This window comes from Prionailurus bengalensis, chromosome B4, assembly GCF_016509475.1.
Source record: "Prionailurus bengalensis isolate Pbe53 chromosome B4, Fcat_Pben_1.1_paternal_pri, whole genome shotgun sequence".
Classification (NCBI taxonomy): Eukaryota; Metazoa; Chordata; class Mammalia; order Carnivora; family Felidae; genus Prionailurus; species Prionailurus bengalensis.
In genome coordinates this window covers 28,156,072-28,179,598 of record NC_057358.1, presented here as the reverse complement: position 1 = coordinate 28,179,598, position 23,527 = coordinate 28,156,072, and the positions used below count along the sequence as shown (strand labels likewise).

Genomic DNA, 23,527 nt, shown 5'->3' with positions numbered 1-23,527 from the left:
CACGTGGAGAACTTTTAATGAACACGTGAGGGAAGGAGGCAATGTCTGCGGAAAGTCTACCTCACAACTCTGGCGTCCGACTCCAACCCCCAGGGCGACAGCTAGTTCGATGTGTTCCTGGGGTGGAGGTGGGGTGGTCTACGCCCCTTTCCATTAGTGTCCCCTGCCCTCGGCCACAGGTTTTCTGAGAAGCTTTCTCAAGCAGTCCCCGCCCCAGGAGGCGGCCACACAGGCCACTTGCGCCTGCGCCTGCTCCCGGCGCCACACCGCGGGGGCGGAGCCGCCGAGGAAAGGGGCGTCCCTCCCGCCGTCGCGCGCAGGGCGGAGCCGTGGGGGCGGTGCGGCCGGGCGCCCAGAGACCTGACCTTCCCGAACGCCGGGTCCCGTGACGTCACCTCGCCGTGACGCGCACGCTGTAGGAAAACTGTAAGTTTCTAAGGATTCCTGCAGCTCCCTGGGCCTGCGGGGCTCGCTCTGTTGCTCGCATTCCCGGTGTCGGTGGTGGCTGTGGGCGTTTGATCATTGGGCGATCGGGGAGCCGCCGAACGTGGCGAAGGGACAGGTGCCCGCCCAGAGCGGGAGTGCACCTTCTGCGACGGGCGGGACCGAGAGTGCGGGGAGGCGAGGCCGCGCCCCGCAGGACAGGCCCTCACTTCTCCCCTGGGGCCGAGAGGGCTCTAGGAGCCTGCGACAGAGGACAGGGAAGGAGGAGGGTCCACGTGGGAGCGACCCTCTTTTTTTCCTTCTTTGATGAAGGGACTTAGATTCCCCTCAGCCCTGGAGTTTGACATGTGAAGTATGGTATGGAGGGTTTCTTCAGAGACTCCACATCTGGGCTTCTTTGGGGATTCTGCAAGTGACCAAATCGCTGAGGACCGGTTATAAAGATAACCACCTGCTGCCTCAGTTTCCTTTTTGTGTAAAATGGAGGTAAAGCAGCCCCTGGCCTAATTGGCATTCGTACAGAACCGGGGACGTGAGAGCACGTGAGGTAACAGAAGCATGTAAACTTGGTAGGTGAAAGCTTAGAAAGGCAGTCCTTATTCTGAGAACGTGGTGGCCAGTGGCCATTTAACAAAGGTCTGGTAGGTAGGGATCTTTCACAGTTTTGCCTCGTTAACCCCCTGGCGCCCACTGATCATGGACAACACTTGAGTCTGATGGGCGATCTGAACTGTTGTCACTGAACTTAGTGGAACAGGGATCAAGAAATGACTGGTATCCTTATCACAATGTTCTTGACAACGGACAAATGAGATCCCCTTGTCTGGGTTTTTCAGAGAAAGCTTTCAGCTTGCTTGAGCTAGTGCATTATACTCGACACGGGTAGAGTCAGTTTTAGAGTTGTTGTGTCCACTTAGAATATCTGATGGTCATACTTGAATTTGAAAGTTTTGGCTTGCCAAGGGTTGGCACGTTATTGATGAGTTAGTACCGTAATACTTGTCAAATTCAGGGATAAGTATTTGTTAGGACCTTTGAAGGGAATACTATTGTACACATCACAGGGTGTATTTATTCCAGAGATGGAGAGATCACATTTCTGTAAATTCAGTTTAACCTCCTTTGAGAAGCCTTAGAATTAGAGAGCAGGGGTTTTAGTCTTTGTTCTACCACTTAATAACTTTGTGTCCAAGGACAGCTCACCCAAACTTGGGATTTTCTTTTCCTGTCTCAAATGGGAGATGATGGTGTATTTACTGTTGCTTTCTCAAGGAACCAATGAGAGGGTAAATGTAAGGATGAAAGGGTTTCTAAGTGTGGTTATTGTTATTAAGAAAGCTCTGTAGGTCCCCTAGCCTGGATAAGAGGTGTGTTCCTTCAGAAGTCAGGTTCTGAGTCAGAACTAGAAATACAGCAGCAAGCAACTATCCTGCGAGCTGGTGGAGCTCATTTTCCAGGTGGGGGGGGGGGGATGGGCTACAAAGAATAAGAACACAGTATTATTTCAGACAGTGGTTAAGTAGAGTGAGGTGGAGGAAGGTAAGAGAATGGCAGTGGGGGAACAGAGCAGGTGTAGATAGGGTCTGTCGGGGAAAGCCTTCCGAAAGAGGTGACCGTCGAATCCATGCAACCGAGAGGAAGAGCGTGACGTAAGAACATTTCCGGCAGGGATCGTAAGAGCAGTAAACACATGGACTCACCGTATTTGAGGTAGTCTTGTAAACACTAAATTTTTACAGCGAACTTACGAGGTCGGTACCATTATCTCCCATTTTTGTGGATGAAGAAACTGACACCCAGAAAGGCGTGCTCGAGGTCGTACAGCTTAAATGTATGGAATTTGGGCAGTTTGACGCGGAGTGCGTGCTCCACGTGGCAGTCCTGTCGGGCCTCACAGCAGGGGCAGCGGAGGAACGATGCTGGGAGGTGGACGCTAGCCTGAGGTGGCCAAGGCGTGGCAAGATGAGTGTACAGATCGCAGCAAGGAAAGGGGGAAAGTGGTGGCAGGCGGTGTTGGAGGACCAGGCTGGGTTTTGGGGGCCCTTGTAGGCTATGGTGGTGTTACTCTAGGTGTGATGGGAAACCACTGGGAGGTTTGTATCAGGGAAGTAGCGTCTGATGTTAGTTTTCTTGGCTGGAGGACTAGCCGTAAGGTCAGGGAGTGGGGCCACTTGGCCATGGGGAGGTAGGAGGGTATGGTTCTGTGCTGGAGGAGAGATGCTGGTGTCTTGGCCTGGGAAAGTGGTTGTAGAGACGATAGTACGTGCTCGAATTCATGATATGCTTTTGAGGGTAGAGCTGCTGGTGTGGGCTTACATCTGGCGTGCGAGGAAAAGGGCGAAGTCATGACCTCCCCGGTTTCAGGCTGGGAGAGCAGTGGTGCTGTTGAGGGAGCAGGGAGAAAGGGCTTGGCCGCGAAGGTCATGAATTCTGTCTTGGACAACTTTCAGATGCCTCGTAGACCTAGTAGTACCAGAGCTAGTAGTAATAGGAAGCACTACGTAGCCGTAAACTGTACTGGGCAGGGTTTTAAGCACTTTCACGTGTATTAATTAATTTCATTCTTGTAACAGTTATATGTGCTAGAGATCATTATGATCCCCATTTTCCAAATGAGAGGACAGAGGCACAGGTTAGTTAAAAGTGGCTGCCCTAAAATCACCCAGCCTGCAAGTGACGGAGCCAGGATTCAAAACCAAGCAGTCTCTGGCTTCGGATCCACACAGTTAATGTCTGTAACCACCTGTAAGTTGACTGGTTGAGTAGGTAGTTACAGACATTAACTGTACGTTTGATTTACGCATTTGGAACTTAGAGGAATGGTCAGGGCTGGATACTCAGCATTTACATTTCTGAAAAGAAAGCCTGCTTTTGTGCCTCATCTAAGCCTTGGTTGGCGATGGAGTAAAGAACGCAGGCAGTTGGGCCATGCTGACTAGACTTTTCGTTACTTTTCTCGGTTCACACGGCCAATATCCAGGATCCCCTTTCCATGAGGTTCTATGAGGGTGAGGTCTGTATGTTTTTTACTTCTCTGTCTCTGGTTCCTAATCCAGTGCCTGCCATGTAGTAGCTGTTAGGGATGACTTTATATGTAAGACATTTGATTAAGTTTTGGGAGTTCAGAGATGAATAAATCATAGCACTCTCCTTGGAGGAGCAGAGTGTGAGGAAAAACCTGTGGGAATAAAACCAGAGTAGACTAAATGCATAAATACATGTTGATTATTTCATTCTGGCCTTCTGCAGCCCCCCCCATCCCCCACCCCATATACTCGAGGGATGGGGCATGAAGAGGGTCAAAGGAGCAAAAGAATGCCTTAGCAATTGCATGGTGAATTTGAGGCTCCTCTTCCACAAAAGATTACTCATAATCTTGCATATTTTACTATATTTGCATTAGTTTTATTTGGCAACGGTGTAATTTTTACCAAATGAAATAAATTCTGATATTTTAGTATCATTGTGGAGTGATGAGTTTTTCCAGTTCTATTACGTCAGTGTTGACAGGACTCACTAGTGAAATAAGGGAGTTGGCTTGAGATGTTGCAGCTTGCATAATAGAGGGTGATGCAGGGGCTGTGTGAGGTATTTAGGCAGGTTTCCACTGGTTTCAGTGTATCACGCCAAAGTTCCACTTATTGGAGTAAGTTTCAGTTTCTCTGCTGATGATCTTTAACACTGAGATATGTATATATATACACATACATACATATATATATATATATATTTTTTTTTTTTGTCATAGAAAGGGGATCTGGTGGTGTATGTCATAGGTGGAATTATAGATTACATCTCATATCTGGAATGTGGTAGAACCTAGAAACTAGAACAATATGCACAAAAATAAGTGTCTTCTGTAGATCTCTGTAAGGGTATACTATAACTTCAATACATTTGTCACAATTTTATTACTTCCTATCAGGAGTTTTTGAAATTTGAACCATTACAAGATTATATAAAATTGCACCAGGGTAGATTTTGGATTAATTTCAGAGTTTTTTCTTACAGTATATAAAATTATATCTTGTTTAGCTTTTTTAGCTTTCCATGGGAGAGTTGATCTGGATAACCCGGTTCACCATCACTCTAAACATCTAATTTTTTTTTTTTTAATATTTATTTATTTTTGAGAGAGACAGAGACAGAATGTGAGTGTGTTAGGGGCAGAGAGAGAGAGAGAGGAGGAAGACACAGAATCCAAAGCAGTCTCCAGGCTCCGAGCTGTCAGCACAGAGCCCGACGCAGGGCTCAAACTCGTGGACCATGAGATCATGACCTGAGCCGAAGTCAGACGCTCAACTGCCTGGGCTACCCAGGCGCCCCTTCACTCTAAACATCTAAACAGGAACCCTCCACAAATACAGATGTGCCATCTTGTTTTGCAAATTTTAAATCTGCTGTTGTTGCTTCCCTAAATTTAATGGAGTTGAAATGATTAGTATTCCTTTATACCACAATTGCAGCTGGCTTCCCCAGGAGTATCAGATATGCATAAATGGTACAAAGTATCTTGAAGGGCCTGCTGATTGTTCAGCCTTAGTCACTTTTTAAGTTTAGACTTAGCGAGGGCAGGTTGATGGTTATTTAATTGTGCTGGATTGTGTAAGTCTTCCTGTTTGCAGACAGAAGCCCCTCTTTCTAAATCTGACCATCCTAGATAACTTATACAATCCAGATTCTTAAAAAAAAACAAACTATATTTACATGAGCAAATTTAGAAACTACTACTTTATGTTAAGAGTACACATTTAAATATATGGAAATTGTTTCTTGTAGAAAATTATGTCTAGCCCAGTGATGATATGTAGTGGCCATTAAATATAATTTCTAAAATTCTACTTCTTGTAGTTTCTTTTATTCCTGCATATTACCTTCAACTTATATATGTATGTACATGTGTGTATATATATTTATATTTTCTGTATTTGCAGTAAAAGCTGAATATTAGTTGTGTCCTTTTACTTAGCATTGTAAATGATTGAATATATTTAAATAATATAAACAATTGTCACTTAATTTTTTTAATTTTAGTTTTATTTAAAATTTTTTATTTTAGAGAGCAGGGGAGAGGGACAGAGAGAGAGAGATAGAGAGAGAGAGAGAGAGAGAGAGAGACAGACAGACAGAGAGACAGAGAGAGAATCCCAAGTGTGCTCCATGCTGCTGCAGAGCTTGATTCCACAATTTTGGGATCGTGACCTGAGCCGAAATCAAGAGTCGGAGCCTCAACCGACTCAGTCACCCAGGAGCCCCAAGTGTCACTTAATTTTGATTCATTTGACACGTGGTTACTTACAGATTAATTAAGGCTTGATTTTTTTCACATAAACAATAATTATTATTAGTAAGTCTTGGTGGAGACTAAGCTTTAGTGACGGGTTAACCAAATTGCTTTTGCAAAAGAACATGCAAGGAGAAAATTTTAGAGGGGATTAAGCAAAAACAGAATGTTAGTGGAAGGGATGATTTAACCATAACAACCTGCCATACCTAGAATTCTTAAGATGTTACTATCCTATAGATAGCATTTTTTTATTTGGCTCTATATTGCAAAAGTGTTAGTTTTAAGCTGCATTCTAGGCCACCAATCTATAGTGAGATAAATACTGGAATATATGCAACTATGAATTTAGCTCAGTGGATCTCAACTGGGGATGATTTTGTTCCTTCCCCCAACCTCACTCTTGGGACATTTGGCAATGTCTAGAGATATTTTTGGTTGTCACAACTGTGTGTGAGGGCATGGCACCTGTCATATAGTAATGGAGGCCAGGGATGCTCTTAAATATCCTACAAGGCACAGGACAACCCCAACAGTAAAGAATTATCCATTTCAAAATGTCAATACTGCTGCTGAGAAATCCTGCAAGATATAACTTTTTTCTTTCTTTCTTTCTTTTTTTTTTTTTTTGGTGTTTTAGAGATTGAGGTGGTAGTTGCAAGTGGCAAGCACCTTACTTGAACAAAAGATTGTGTTCAACTGCTTTTAGTTTGTTGGAGAACTGAGCTAATTTGGTTTATTTATTGCAAGGAAAAGAATTTTTGTAGCTGATGGTTTTGAATTTTTTTTTTTGATTGCCAGTATGTCTAATGTTTTTGGTTTGTTTTCAGCCATGATTTTTTTTCTTGATAAAATTAATTTTGGCATTATACAATCCTGGGTTGTATCAGATTTGCTAGTATGAGTCTCCTTCATATTTTGAATTAACTATCTCAGTTACATGGTTGTTTATTCACTTCAAAAATCCTTTCACATTCATTTTGATTCGCGATTTTCATGAACACCCCATGAAATGTGCAGAGCATGCGTTACCCTTACTATTTGCCAGATGAAGAAACAGATCAAATGATTTGCTGTATACATTACAGCAAGTTAGGGATGAAAGCAAATTTAGGACTCTCAGAGGTTTTGATGCTTAGGACATTTTTAAAGTTACTAGTTGTTGTCTCATTTGATTTTCCTGGCTGTCCTTTGAAAACTGGTAACTTACTTAAGGTCACCCAACTCATAATGTAGTTTTGACTATTTCCAGTGACCTATGCTGCTTCTCCAGGTATTCTCTAATAAGTATATTTGACAGTTTCTGGATAAATTCACCAAATCCATGCTTAACCTAAGTAGGTTTCTTAACACTATAAGGGAGGAAAATTTCTCCATCCTCTTTGGATCTCATTCTGGGCCTAAGTATTAAACTGATATGCCAGATTGATAGTCGAAAAACATACAAACTTTATTAAACTTACTTGTACATGGGAACCTTAGATGAAGACCTAAAGTAGTAGCCGGAACAGGAAGCTTTTATACATTTTAGACAAAGAAACAATAAATTTGTGAAGAATTGACAAGACCAGAGGAGTTTGGGCCAGGGGTAGTAAATGGTGAAGAAGTAACTAGGAAGATAAGGATTAGTTTAATAGGATTTCTTTGTATAGGTTTCTCCACCTCCAGTTCTCCCCCATCCCTCCCACCACCATCTCTGCTGATAAGAATACTTTTCACATGGGAGTTTTATCTTTTGCTTTCAGGAGGGAAAAAGAAGAGTCATAACGTCCTTGCACCTGCTGTTTCTTAAATATCTTTGATTCAAAATAATCAGAATATCAAAGTGGCGTATGTGGGGGGGGGGGCATTCTGGTGTCCTGCAACACCTGTCAGATGTTCATGTTGTCACTTGAATGAATAGGTAATTCAGTGTTTGTAATCCTGTGATTGGACTTGAGTGGAAACTTCGCTGAATTTTGATAAACCATAAGGTAGTGCTACTTGCTATTTAGAATTTATTGTTCAAGCAGTCTAAGTCCAAAAGCAGACTGAAGAGATGGCTCTCCGCTGTATTTGAGTATATTTGGGTGAGGCAACCTACTTGGCATGATTCATTTTGCCTTTCTGATGAGGGATGTATATTTGGGATAGTACCTCCATTGGTTCTAATTTTTAAATTAGAAACCTATTATTCTCTTTAGCCAGTGCCATCTTCTATGTCACATTTGAGGCTGTTTCTCTTAACTTTTCCAAAAAGACTATATACTCAAATATTTGATGAGTTTTCATGTTTGAAGATTATTTGATGATATTCAATTCTTGATGTAAGTTTCAGTAATCAAAAATTTTTTTTTAATATCCAGAAGTGGAATTGGTGGGGCATACGGTAGTTTTATTTTTATGTTTTCTTGAGGAATCTCCATACTGTTTTCTATAGTGGCTGCACAAATTTACAGTCCCAGCAACAATGCACAAGAGTTCCCTTTTCTTCACAGCTTTGCCAATATTTATTATCTCTTGTCTTTTTGATGATAGCCATTCTAACAGGTGTGAGGTGATATCTCATTGTGGTTTTGCTTTGCATTTCTCTAACAATTAGTGAGACTGAGCACCTTTTCATGTTCCTGTTGGCCATCTGTATGTCTTCTGTGGAAAAATGTTTGTTCAGTTACTCTGCCCATTTTTAAAATCAGACTGTTTTAATGAAGGGCAGTTGGCACACAGTGTTTAATTAGCTTCAGGCGTAACAGCATAGTGCTTCCTCAACCCTATACATCGTGCTGTGCTTACCACAGTTGTCACTATACAAAGCTACTACAATACCTTGACTATATGCCTCATGCTGTACCTTTTATCCATGGGACTTACTCATTCTATAACCAGGAGCCTGTACCTCCCATTCCTTTCCCCCAATCTCCCATCCTTCTGGCAACCACCAGTTTATTCTCTGTATTTATGCGTCTATAATTGGAAATTTTAATGTTTCGTATAATACATCCACTGGCTGAATGTGGACAATTGATAGTGTGAAATCCAAGTGGGTCTTGGATTAAGAAGGAAAGGAAAAAGACCTTCGTCCGTGCAATTGTGTATTGGGCAACAAGGACTATAATTATATTGAAAAGGTGAAGATTTTCTTTAAAAAAATTTTTTTTTCAACGTTTATTTTTATTTTTGGGACAGAGAGAGACAGAGCATGAATGGGGGAGGGGCAGAGAGAGAGGGAGACACAGAATCGGAAACAGGCTCCAGGCCCTGAGCCATCAGCCCAGAGCCCGACGCGGGGCTCGAACTCCCGGACCACGAGATCGTGACCTGGCTGAAGTCGGACGCTTAACCGACTGCGCCACCCAGGCGCCCCAAAAAGGTGAAGATTTTCAATTTTCCATAAAACTGAATTATCCTGCCAAAATATTTTTCTTATCTCCATGAAGAAAAATGCCATATCCAAGTGGACATAATATTGTATTACTGAGGGGAGAGACCACCATTGACATGTAACTGAAGCCGGGCTGGATTCCATACTTGCTAAGCAAGGGAGAGCTCTATGTGCAGAATATAATCCTCCAAACAGGCAGAGATGTACGTAGATCGGGTTTTGAGGAAGCATGGAGTTGTAGGATTGGCATATTTTCAGTGAGACAGTTTAAGGATTGGCCAACTTGAAACTTGGGGTTTAGGGTCTGGCTGGTGCTGAGGAGCAAGTGTCCTGAAGCAAGGCAGTTGCCGCTCGGCTGACCTCCTCAGCTGAGTACTTAAGTGGAAATGTTGAGTAGAGTTGAAGGGTTGATACATTGGGGCATATTTACAACCGGTTCTGTGATTACTTGTTCCCAGCTTGGGACAAGAGCCAAAGAATAATCTTTTCCTTTCTCGAAGCTGGAGAATAGGTACTTTTTATTTTCCACATTTGTGTCAAACATTTGTTAGCAGTCGCGCTAATATACACTTTGATTTTGCTTTCCTTCTGAAACTTGTAAAAAAAGAAATGAGTGCAGTGAATGTGATTTGTTTCCTATCTACCAGTCTCAGGATTATATGTTATTTGGGACCCAGGCTGCTTCAAGGATTTTTTTGATATATAGTTAAAAAGGTAATATGTTATTTATGGAAATACTTGACTATTTTAAATACTGTGGTGATAGCTGTTACTTTTATGTCTGTTTTTCTCTCTTGTGGGAATGTGTCGTATCATATGCCTGCCACAGTAGTCTTGATGGACGCTGAATTATAGATCTACAAGTTTGTTGTTTTGCTGTTGTTAGAGATACATGTAGAGGGGATTACTTTTTGAAAGTTAACTGGCAAATTCTTCTTATCAACATTTAGGAGATTTAATGGTTATATCATGTGTCTTATATAAGGTAGGCTGAATGATTTTAGTGTCTGTGAATCATTTTACCACAATTATATCATAGTATCATTTTTACAAAGTATTTCGGTTTAATTTTTATTTACAATATTTTAATTTTTGGAATGAAATAAAGAGCTGTTTATGACAGTTGGCTGGAACTGTGATATTTTTCTAAACTGATGTCTCACAGTAGTATTTTAGCTTTAAAAATGTTTTCCTTTGAGGTTCTAAAATAACTCAGAGGGCATTCTTTATCCTAGAAGTTAGAAAAAGCAAAAGGAGTTTTTGATATGCTTTCTATTCTGTGTTGATGTTTTATTTAAAATAGCCTGTGTACTGTATTTACATGGAAAAACGTCATAATATTTTAAAAAAAGAATGGGTACTGCCACGTTTATATGCAGCCCTTATTTCCTTTCTTAACCTACAGCTGTTATCATACCTCACTGCCTTCCAGATGAGTATTATCCAGTGATAAAGCTACATTTATGATTCAGATAAAGCATTTTTGTGTGAAAGCTCTTTGAAAATGTGAAGCCTGATTCTTGTTTTTACCTATAGCGCAAGTTTCTGACTTGCTATGGTAGTTAACCTTAAGAGCTTAATCTCAACCCATTATTAAACTTAACATCATGTTGTTTATGAAGAGCTATTGTTTAATTGGTAAATGATACTCAAACATTTTTAGCCTCAGCATTTAAATTTTCTAAATCTATACTAAATAGGTAATTAAATTTCCTAGGAAAAAAGGTGTCTTTGATGCCTAAGCATGGTTACACTTTTGTTTATATGTATGAAATAATGGATTGAAATGTGGTTTTTCTCTGTGCATACAAGCCCACCTCTGGGAATAGGTGGGCTTATATTGCCTAGTGATATGATCAAAAATAGAGTCCTAGGTAGGTGATAGTAAAATGGAAAAAACTGCTAATATAAATGGATATAAAATGGTATTTTGTAGTTTTAATTTGCATTTCTTTGATTACTGCTGAGGCTGAGCTTCTCTTCATTTACTTGTTAGCCATATAAATTTCACCTACACTTTTCAGATTTAGCAAATAAAAATACAGGAAACCCTGTTAGATTTGAGTATTAGATTAACAACAAATACATTTTTAGTGTAAGTATATACCCTTGCATTAGTTGGGATATACATATACCAATTTTTTTATTGCTTATCTTTAATTCAGACATGATGGGGCATTCTGTATTTTATCTGACGACTTTACTTCTCTAAATTGTCTGCTTCTGTCTCTTACAAAATTCTTAATTGCATTTCCTGTCTTTGTTGTTATCTTCAAGAGTTCTTGGCATACACTGGATATTAATCCCTTGGTTTTGTTTTTTGTTTTTTTTTTTTTGTTAGAAGTTGCAAACATATTCTCCCATACTTTTGCCTGTTAGTTTTGTAGTGTTTTTTTTTTTTTGTTGAATAACAAGTCTTTAATTTTGATGGAGTCAATTCTGTCAGTTCCATCTGAATTTTCCCATATTGTTTATATTTTTGAGATCTTAAGAAATCTTTCATCATTGCAAGGTCACAAATGTATTACCCTACTTTTCATTTCAACAGCTTCCTAGTTTTACCTTTCATATTTAGATCTTTAATATATTTGGTGTTTATTTTAAGGGAAGAGTATCAGGAGATGAAGTGAGAGAGGTAGTGGAAGGAGCAGATTGCATAAGGATGGTAGGCCATTGTGAGGAATTTGGCTTTTATGCTCAGTGAAATAGGAAGCCAGTGGAGGTTTTGAACAGAGGGTGCCACTCTCTGAAATCTGAAATATGCTTTAACAAAAATTCTCTGATGACAATTGAGAATAGATTGTATGAGGTATGGCAGAGACTATTGATTCTTCCTCAGTATCTAGGATATCCTTTTCTCTGTTAGTATTGGAACCCGTCTTAGAGACTGTATCTTCCTACTTCTTCTGACTATAGGAGATATCTGTGTGTTTAGGTTGGGGCCAGTTAAATGTGAGCAAAAGTGGTATGTGCAACTTCTTCAAGGTGAGGTGCTTGTCCTGTTCATCTCCCTATGCCGCCTCCACCTTCCTGTTGACTGGAAAGCTGCATCAACTAGAATGGTAACAACCACCTTGAACCCAGAGATAGGCAGCCTGTGATGAGGATGGCAGAGCCATCCCTCGTCAGCCTAGGTCCCCAGATGACCTTGTGGAACAGAACCAATTACTACTCATTCTCCCCTAAGCACTTGCCTATCTCTTTACTGTTTCCAGGAAGAGAATAAACTTTCTTGTTTCAGTCACTGTATTTGTTGTCATTTTATCACAACAGCTTTCTTCATACCCAATTTAATGCCAAAATTGGTACCTGAAGCGAGGTGTTGCCATAATAAATAGCTAAAGTACATGGCACTGGCTGAGTGGTTGGTTAGCAGACGGTTAGGCACCATGTCATAGGCTGGAAAACTGGTGACCCTTGTTACGCTATGGCAAAAGCTTGGTGAAACTGTCACCTCTGATAACTTGGAAGGCAATCAGTGTGTCTACCATTTTGTACCCCCAGGGAAGTGATTGGAAAGACTCCTAATGTGAGGCTGCTAACATAGGTTGACCAGCTGCTTTAGCAAGGAACTGCAAGAGGGTGTCAAGTAAGAGAACAATTAGCTAGTTTGCAATTAGAGCTGGGAGGGGGTATGATTTCGCTAAAGGAAGTTCTGTATGCCCATGGCCTATGCTTTGAATTAACTGAAAGGACAGTAATATGGGGTGTTGCAGGGTTGGAAAGATGGTTTCTTCTTCCCAAACAGCGAGAGGTTAGATTTGTTCTTAGGAGACTTCATTAGATTTTCTTGGCCAGAGAAAGGTGGAAGCCAGGCTAGGCAAGGATCAAATGAAGGATTTATCTTCCCACCTGAACCAGTCAATTAAGCTAGGTAAAGCTCCAGTTACAAATACAGAGTTTCAGTTCCCTAGAGCAACAAAAGTTTATTTCTTACTCATAACATGTCTGTGGCTCTGTTCCACCATCCTCTGTCACTCCAAGCCAAAGGAATAGGTTTTTGGGGACATTGCTGTTCTGTTTCCGAGGGAGAGGAGACTTGCAAAACCGCTGCTTGGAAGTAACAGGTGTTACTTTTGTTAATATTTTATTGGCCAAAGCTAATCGGGTGGCTGAGCCTGAAATCAGTCAGGCAGGAAGAACATTTTAAGTCACATGGTTTGCACTGATGTGAATGGGGTGTGGTGGTGTAATCATCCTGTCCTGTGAATCAGATGGCCTCAAATTAGCTAACCTTAAATTGAGGGACAGAGGGATGGATCTGCCTCAGAGGTCAGCTAATCAAAAAGGGCAGAATTGACAAACTTAGCGTCTACCACCAGATTAAATCTTTAGTTGTCCTTACTTTCACGTGGCACTGACTGAAGACAAGAAGACGTGGGGGATTTTGAGACGATTATGTTGCCACAAGTTTAGCTTGCCAAAACTTGTGATGGTTTCGCATTGTTTGACAACTAAAGCCGTCTTTGACCCCCAAATATGTACCCCCCGGGAAATAGGCTATTAGCTCTTTCCTGCCTCTTTGGAGCACATACTCTCCTGTGTTCACTTCATAGATTGCCAGAAGGGATAATGGAAAAAGATATCTTCCAGAGACAAAGCCAGGCTTCAACAGACAAATGAACAAATGAGTCTCTCTCCCCACCAGGCACACAGAACCTGAGTTAAACCAAGGAACTTGGTTCCCTGGTAGAGTCGGGGGATTCATTGCCATTCCTGTCCAGTAGTATTTTGTCATTGGTAAGAATACCTATTTGCCATTCTTTTCAAAATAACTTAATTGCATTAATCTTACTTGTATTCCATTGTATATTGGGTGTGATGGTGGTGGTAGAGAACAAAGTTATTTCTCTATTAGTTTGTGGGTCACTGGATTGGGACAGAGACACATTGATATCTGTTGAAGAGGTTGTGTATCACCCAGAGGTCTTAGGCTTTGAGCTGAATCCAGTAACTGGTTGGGACTTCAGGTTATCCCTTTAGAAAAGGAGAGGAATGTTTCAGAGTGGGAAGAAGGATGCACTCCGACCTCTGATATTTTGCTGGCACATAGTTCCTACACAGAAACTGTATTCCTTAGGCTTCTTGTAGCCAGATGAGACCACATATCTAAGTTTGGGCCAGTGGATGGGAGTGGAAGTGATGTGTGCAACTTCTAAACCACATTTATATTAAACATCTGCTGTATGTCGTAGTCTTTTTTCCCCTGTCCCCATGGGCGAGGTGTAGGTGAGCCAGCTTCCATCATACAGACAAGGGCAGTGCCCCAGAGGAGTGACAGGACAGAAGAGAAGGACCCTCAGGAGGAACCCTCAGGGAGGAACCTGCCCACCTTGCTGGGACCACTTGTCTGTCTCAGGCCTACTGCACAAGACAGAAGTAAACTCTGGGTTGAGCCACTACGTTCTTGGTTTTATTGTAGTAGTGTAGCCTATATCTTGGTTAATACAGATGGCAGTGATGGAAACAGGAAACAGGAAAATTAGAATCATTTTTAGTGATTTTTTTTCAGGTGAGGCTTTTCATTTATATATTCTTTCTGTGAAAGTTTATCTTTCAAACTGTCTAACAAAGAGTTTAGAAATAAAGAAACTCCTTTGAACATTGTGATTTCCTTTATATTTCAGAGGCGTATTTACATATTCATGTAAAAATCCTGACATTTTCACATGATACCAATTTTCTTTGTTGCTGTAGAGTTCTTACACTTGCACAGTTATTATTACATAACATTTGGTTTTACCATCCTATACTTTTATTACTGTTTGATGGGCAGCAGCAAGCAAGGACCTGCTGAGACAGGAGACTGCATTTGCAGCATCTCTGGTCCACTTGGGTGGGGCTTTTATAGCAGCAATCTCCAGTGTGGTTGTGGGAGGGAAGAAGTAAGTTCTTAGATTGGTTTAGGAGAAGGACAAGCCAGCAAGAAAGTTAAGTTTAGGCAAGGGAGTGGGCAAAGCTGGATGATCAGATCTTAGGTTTATAGTGGATAGGAAGTGAAGCCTGGAGCATGGCTAATGGATCAGGAAAAAAATAGAGAGGGCATGAGGAAAAACTGGAATCTTCAACATATTAAGATCAAGTGAGATTTATTTATTCATTGATTCAATAAATATTGAGTATTTATCTTCCAGACACTGTTCTCTGTGGCATGGCTACTAAGATCAAAACAGTGATCAAAACGAAGCACCTGCCCTACTAGAGCTTACTTCTACAGGGGAGATAGATAATACACATGAATATATGAAAATGTTAAAAAGAAAAATGAGGAAGGGTAAGGGGGTAGAGAGTGATTTAGATGCTATTTTAGATGATGTGAACAAGAAAAGGCTCTTGGAAGAGATGATCTCTGAGCAGAGACTGGAATGTAGTTAGGATACAGCAATGTGAAGAGCGTCCCAGGGTATGCAAATAGTATGGCAGACAGAGCCCTGGCCCAGAGCTTGCCTGAGGAGTGGCCAGGTAACTGGGGAGCGTGAGTGAGGAGGAGTTGTAATTACTGAGGGCCATGATACTTTAGGGCTGCTGTAGGATTTGGGATTTTATTCAAGTGTCATGGGAAACCCATTAGAAAGTTGGAATCAGAGAAGTGATGTGATCTATTTTACTTTCCTGAAGGCTCATATTGGCTGCTTGGTGGAGGATTGATTGGCAACGGCGGGTAAAGAATCTAGAGAGCTAGACGGGCAAGCGACTGTAGCCTATAAGTAGCATATTGGAGTTTAAGATGTCAGCAGTTGAATGCTTCTGGGTGAAGGATCCCCTTGCCGCTCTTATAAGCAGACACACCCACTCCACAATAGGCATTATTTTCAGGGGATACAGGTCTGACCCCGACCCTTGGCTTATGCCGCACCCTTTCCTGTTTTTGACTCTGCCCCTCACCAGCTTCATTATTCATTCTTCCGTTGGGTCCTCACTTGTCTTTCAGATGTGATGCACAGTGTTATGTTGTCTGCCTAGCCAAGACTTCCTCTACATTTAGGTTCTCAGAACTTTTTTTTGGAGTCTGATTTTAGTCTTCAGAGAACTTACCTGGAAGCCTGCTGTGTAAGACAGGTGAAAGCAGTGGAAACGGAAGTTGGCGGTGTTGTGTTCTGTCCACTTAGCAGCTGTTCTCTGACTCCCTGAAGCAACACCGAGCCACCTCCAGGAAACCCCAGCCTCTCAGTTCACAGTGGAAAGAGCCCTGCCTTGATCTGTGCTTTTGCCTGTCTTGCAGCAGGCCATCTCTGGGATCACCTCCAGTTATACTCTCCAGGCTCAGCCTGTGCCTTCTGAATCTTTAGGCACCTAGCTAACCAAACGACAGTATGCATGCCCTCCATTTAAAGTGGCGTGTTGAGGACTCTCAAAACTATGAGGTAGGCATGGTACATCATCCCGAGTATTAGTTTTACTTGCGGTTATTTAATTTACTAAATTTGCACAGCAAAAATTAATGTAGTTCTAATCATAAACTATCTTTCTCAACAGATTCTTTTATTGACTCTAATTAAGAATGTAAACTTTTTGGGGCACCTGAGTGGCTCAGTCAGTTAAGTATCCGACTTTGGCTTAGGTCAGGATCTCAGCGTTCTTGGGTTCGAGCCCCATGTCGGCCTCTGCACTGAGCTTGGAGCCTGCTGCAGATTCTGTGTCTCCCTCCCTGTGCCCTCCCCACCCCTGCTTGCCCACACACACACTCTCTCTCTCTCTCTCTTTTTTAAAAATAAGTAAACATTAAGGAAAAAGAATGGTACTGAGAACAAACTGAGGGTTGAAGGGGGGTGGGAGGGTGGGGAGGGTCGGTGATGGGTATTGAGGAGGGCACCTTTTGGGATGAGCACTGGGTGTTGTATGGAAACCAATTTGACAATAAATTTCATATAAAAATAAATAAATAAAAATAAAGAATTAAAAGAAAAAAAAAGAATGGTAACTTTGTAAAATAAGAAAATAGACGTATTGGGGCACCTGGGTGGCTCAGTCGGCTGAGCATCTGACTCTTGATTTCAGCTCAGGTCACCATCTCAGGGTTGTGGGATTGAGCCCTACATTGGGTTCTGTGCTGAGTTGGAGCCTGCTTGGGATTCTGTCTGTCTGTCTGTCTCTCCTTCTGCCCCTTTGCCCCACTCTCTCTCTTTCTCTAAAATAAAAATGGAAAAAATAAAATAGATATATTATAGTTTAGAGTGTAACATTTGTGTGAACTCTTTAAGGGGCAAAACAGAAAGCCAAGAAATGTAAAGTTTGTGTGGGCCATTTAGTGCCATGCCTTCAGCCTCTTGGGGGCTATTTGGTCCCTCTGCTTTGCATTGAGGATACTTTGATAGGCACGGTTAGAACTACCTTTTTAGCTGGTTGGATTTGTAATTCTGTATTACTGTTTTTATGTTTAATGGAGCTATATAACATTTTTTTTCAGCATGAGTTAGGAACTGGCTATGGTATAGACTCTGAATCTTTAGGCTTTTCTTGTTAAAGGTAAAAATATGAGTATTTTCTTCCTTTACTCAGGTTTCATTTTGACAGATGTCATTAAAGTAAGCACTGCTGCATTATAAAAAGGTCATCCTGAGCCACAAAATAAGTTTGACACTTTGGATTAAAAAAAAATAGGGATCCCTTGCATTAAAATCTGTAATGTTTCTTGAGTTGAGGGGGATTTTTAAGCAATAAGATAAATTTCTTTGTTTGGACTGTTTGCCATTAGGACATTGATTTAGCACTAGGGATTTTGTCTAACACTGCCAATTTGTAAGGATAATGAAGGACTTGGTCATGTTCGCTGATGCATCCTGAGCATAGCACCTGCCATGTAACAGTAACTATTTTTTGAATGAATGAATGAATCATCTTTGAGATACCTGTGGAAATAATATTGTCTGGTTATTGATACGGGACAGCATCACAGTTGGATGAAGGCTCCTTCCTTGATGTGCTGTCACAATGTTGCTATGGCTCCTTTAAATTAATGAAAATAGGACACAGCTGTAAGTTGTTTTTATTTATTTATGTTTTTTGAGTCTGCCAGTTGTCAAGTCTATTTAATCATATAAAATACTAATTCTCTCAGTAAAATAGGGGTGGTAGCACAGAATTTGTTTATTGAGTGTGAGTAGCTGCACTAAGATTAGATGAGGTACATAGAGTGGGACAAAATGCATACAGGCAGATGAGATATCTGACAATGGACTTATATCCAGAATTTATAAAGAACTCTTACAACTCAGTGGTAAAAAGGACACCACAGTGAAAAAATGGTCAGAGGACCTGAATAGACATCTCTCCAGAGAGGACTTATAAATTGTAAATAAGCACATGAAAAGATGCTCAGCATCATTAGTCATAGGCTTATACACGTCAAAACAACAAAAGAAAGCACTTTGTACCAACTATTTGCTTATAACCAAAGACAGATAATAACAAGTGTTGGTAAGATTGGAGTGAACATGCATACAGTGCTGGTGGGAGAAAAAGAGGCAGCCACTTTGGTAAATGGCTTGGCAGTTCTTTATAAGGTAAAAACATCGGGGCCTGGGTGGCTCAGTGGGTTAAGCGTCAGACTTCGGCTCAGGTCATGATCTTGCAGTCTGTGAGTTCGAGCTCTGCATCAGGCTCTGTGCTGGAAGCTTGGAGCCTGGATCCTGCTTCGGATTCTGTGTCTCCATCCCTCTCTGCCCCTCCCCCGCTCACGCTCTGTCTCTCTCTCTCTCTCTCTCTCTCTCTGTCTCTGTCTCTCAAAAATAAATAAACATTAAAAAAAATGTAAAAGGTAAAAACATAGAGTTACCATATGTTACCCAGCAATTCCATTCCTAGGTCTCTACCCAGGAGAAGTGAAAACACACATCCGCATAAACATTTATACACTAGTGTTCATAACTGCATTATTCCTGATAGTTAAAAAGTAGAAACAACCCAAATAAATGTCCATCAGCTGCTGAACGGATAAGCAGAATGTGGTGTATCATTCACACGATCCAGTGGAATATCATTCAGCATGAAAAAGGAATGAAGTACTGACCATGCTACGACATGGATGAATCTCAAAACATGCCACGTGAAAGAAGCCAGACACAAAAATGCTCTGTATTGTATGATTCCATTTATATGAAATGCCGAGAAGAGGCATGGGGACAGAAAGTCAATTAGTGGCCTGGGAGGGTTGGGGAAGGGAGTTGGAGAGTGACTGGTAATGCCTAGAGAGTTTCTTTTTAGAATGAGGAAAATGGTCTAAAAAATTGTTTGTGGTGATAGTTTTACAACTCTGAATATACCAAACCAATGAATCGTCTACTGTGAAAGGGTTAATTGCATGGTATGTGAATTATATCTCTTTAGCTATTAAAAAACGAATAAGTGAGGTAATGTGTGGGAATATACTTTGAGCTACTTGAGAAGATATTATTGTAGTTTGACTGTAAGGCCTTTAAATAGTAGCAGGATGACTTAGATATTTTTCCTTGCTTGCAGGTCTGTGATTTTTATGCCATGACTCAACTTTATAAGGCTGTAACTCAGCAATATAAAATATTGAAAATGTTGAAACATTAAATGAAAACTGCTTGGCTTACTATTTTTATTTAATAGGATTTTCTGAATCTGTTAATTAGCAATAAGTAGAATGTCATTAAGGAATTAGGTTTTGAACCATAAAATTTTAGAGCTGGAAGAAACTTTAGAAGTCATGTATTCTAGGCCCCCTCATTTTGCTTTGCAAGTGAGAGAAATGAGTCTAAAGTTAACTAAGATGTCTTAGGTCAGAGAGTAAGTTCTAGAACTGAGTCAGTGCTCTTTTGCTGGACTACCATTGTTTTTGGTGCTGTAATAGTAGTAGCACTATTAATATCTTTAGCAGCTATTTGAATACTTCTATATCCTAGGCATTCTGTTAGGTACTTTATGTATATTTTCTTGGTTACACAGTTTATGAAGTTGATTCATTTTACCTGTGTATTAGTTTCCTGTTGTTCTGTAACAAATTAACAAAAACTTAATGGCTTAAAACAATGCAAATTTATTACCCTATGGAAGCCCAGCATGGGTGTTACTGTCAGCAGGGTGGCATTCCTTTCTGGAGATTTTAGGGGGCATCAGTTTTCTTGTCTTTTCCAGCTTCTAGAGGCTGCCCACATACCGTGGCTTGTGGTCTCCTTCCATGTACAATGCCAGCGGTGGTGGGTCAAGTCTCACATGCAGTGTTTCTGGTTCTGACTCTTTGGCTTCTCCCTTTTCCCTTTAACACCCTTGTGGTTACTGTGGGTCCACTTAGATATTCCAGGATACTCTCCTTATTTTAAGGTCAGTTGCTTAGCAGCCTAATTCCTGTTTCCATGTAACATAACATATCCACACATTCCAGGGATTAGGATGGTAGATATCCTTGAAGGGGCATTGTAGGCCTACTGTGCCTGCCACAGTTTGTTAAGAGGTATTAGATCCAAGAGGTTAAGTCATTCAAAGTTGCAACATTAGCAAATGAAAAAGCCGGTATTTTATAAACTGTGACTGTTACTTAGCATATTTTTTATGACAGCATGGTCTTTTCCACAAATGCTGTTTGACCTGACAAAGTAAATTGGATGGTGAGCGGTGTCCAAATAGTAAATAGCTCTTTCTTATTAAAGTAAATGTGATTTTACTTTAATAGTATTAAGGTATAGGCTATATTATTATGGAACAGTTAAAAGCATGGTAGAGGAGTATATTTGTTGATATGGAAATGTGTATGACTCATCAAGGCTTTTCAGTTCATTAACACCCTCCCCCATTTTTCTCTATTCATTAGTTCCCTTCTGTCATCAAGTTTTTCCTTATCTAGCCTAGCTACCCCAATTCAAGCTGCACTCCGGAAGATTCCCTCAATTCCTTTGCATCTCTTTGATCTCTCCTATCTGGCAAAGCCTTAGGACTGGATGAGCCCAACTACCTGCTTTTTGATTTCACGTCAGGGATATACTCAGCAGTCTCAAAACTGCCGAGCAGTCTTCCCACGTGGCTCTGTTATCTTACTCCCACAGCATACCTCCTCCATTCTTTCAAACAGCCTACCCCCTCCCTGTGCCACTTGCCATCTTAGCTATTTTCCATGGAGTGGACTGCTGTTGAGCATCGGTCCTTTTAGGAACACTCTTCTTTTGGCCTTTGTCACACCACCCTTTCCTGGGTTTCCTTTTCCCGTTCTGGCTAACCCTGTTTAGTCTTCTGTGTTGGTTCTTTCACTTTTACCTGACCACTGAAAAAGAAGTTCCTCAAGGTTCTTTTTTTTTTTTTTCCTCACTTTGCACTTTTGGTTTTAAAAATGACTTATTTGGATATGTCTCCCATATTTATTTCTCAGGCCCAGGTTTTATCAGCCTCAGCACTAATGACATTTAAGGTGGGGTAAATTTTTGTTAGGGGGGCTGTCTTATGCACTGCAGCATGTTTAGCAACATCTCTGGCCTCTACCCACTAGATGCCAGTAGAACCGCCTCTATCCCAGAAGTGACAACTAAAAATGTGTCACACATTGCAGAGTGTCTCCTGGGGGGTAGAATCACCCCCAGTTGAGAACCATTTGGCTAGACTAAAGCTGTCTTGAGGATCTAAGGATAACACAATATTGGCAGCTCCTTTTGAACGTCTCCTAGGCATCTCCTACTTAACATGATCAAAATGGACTCTTGTTATTTCCCCCTGATATACTCTTCCCCCAGCTTTCCTCATTTCATTTATGGCCTTACAGGCCATTGGAGATACTTTGACTTTTATTCTAAGTGGACTTGGGAACTATCAGAGGGTGTGGGGCTAGGAAATGGTAGGATCTCACTTAGTGCAGATCATTGTTGAGAAGAGACTATGAGTTAGAAGGGTTAATATCTGTAATACCTGAAGAGTTCTCTTAAACTTAATGAAGAAAAAAATATCAAGACTTAGTACATAAGTGGACAGAGAATTTTAACAGATGAGTAATACTGTTAGTTGTAAAAATGTAGGAATATGTTCATCATCACAGGTAATCAAAGAAATGCATTTTAAATCTGCCTTGAGTCACCCCTTCTATTCTCTTGAAAGTACTAGAAATTAAAATAATGCCCAATTCTGGTGAGCTTTTAATGAAGTGGGGCCATTCACGCTTACTTGTTTCTTATAGATACTCTCGGCCACTGCCGTTCCCTGAACATGTGTGATTTCAGATTCTTATGCCTTGTCTATATTGCATTTCCCCTTCTTCCTCCTGTCCTCCTATTGACTCCTCATCTTTTGAGAGCAGCAGTCAGATGGGAGAGGCATCCCACCCCACTTAACACTGCTGGTGAGCCAGCCTTGATTTGCTGCCTTCAGCACTGCACTGTATTCCTGGGTATATGTGTCAACCCTTGCCTCTTGAGTGGGGGTTCTTGTGATTAGGGGGTGGTCAGTTGTCTCCGGGCCTGGCACACAGTGGTTGTTCAGTAAATGTTGAACTAAATTACTGAAATGTGATGGATGTTTTAATGGACTACAAGTATGTCAAGATGATATGGTCACTGAAAGTGTAATTATGAGTGTATTCTATGGCAGAATTTTATAACAATACTAAGGTATGTTTACTGTAATTTAACCACATTTGAAAAGTAATATGTAAAACATGAAATTTTAAAGATTTTAAATTATAGGTAATAAATAATTTTCTTTATTACATAAAGATAACTTTGTAATCTTCATGCTAAAATGTATAATTTTTAAAGTCAGCTGGCAGAATTCTCTCACCCTCTCCTCATCAAAGGCTACACTCTTTGTCTTGTTGAGTTATCTGGTTTAACTATCAGGAAACAGGGTAGACCTCCCCAGACTGTGGGCTCACAGGGGTAGCTGCATTTATGTGAATGAATTAAGTCTCCAAGCATACTTGAACTTTTACTATGATTGAATGTATATAGGTTGAGAAGTATTTTCCTTTTTCGTGTTTTTTTTCCCCAAATGATTCCATCTCCTAGGTATATGGTGCTTAGTATTTTGGAGTTTATAAATGCATTCACATTATCAATGATACGTTATACAGCTTTTGATGATGTCAGATATAAATGGTAATTGACTTCTTTTACATTTTTCGAGTATCTACCATCTGTCGGTGACTGAGATACAGAATGCCTTCAGGGGAGTCCTTGTCTGGCAGGAAAGATGGGCAGCCATGATCACGTGATGAACATATGGTGGGGTGCAGGAGGAGGGAGAAGCAGTTATTTACCAAGAAAATTGGCAAGATAAGATGACCTTTTTCCCAGTAAGATGACTCTTGAGCAGGACTTCAGAAGATGAACTAGATTTTTGCCAAAAGGCGGAAAAAGGAAAGTATAAACAGAGAGGTGGAGGTGTGGAAGTATATGATGTGTTCACAAGCCACTGAAAAGCTTTAGAGAGGGAGATGACATGATTGTGTTTGTATTTTGGAAAGAAAACTGAGGATCATATGCAGAATGATTGTTTCG

At 40.8% G+C, this 23,527-nt stretch overlaps 1 protein-coding gene across 5 annotated transcripts in view; it reads left to right on the top strand.

Annotated features, from left to right (window-relative positions):
• Nucleotides 1-297: 297 nt before the first annotated feature.
• The window catches only part of ZNF438 (zinc finger protein 438), a 174,087-nt gene continuing 150,857 nt past the window's right edge, over nucleotides 298-23,527 (top strand). For 4 of the 5 annotated variants that reach the window (XM_043563843.1, XM_043563840.1, XM_043563842.1 and 1 more), the window contains exon 1: nucleotides 312-426. The gene's annotated coding sequence lies outside the window, so the exon portion shown is untranslated. Of the gene's footprint in view, nucleotides 427-23,527 lie in introns of all 5 variants that reach the window. The other variant, XM_043563841.1, reaches the window with a different exon arrangement.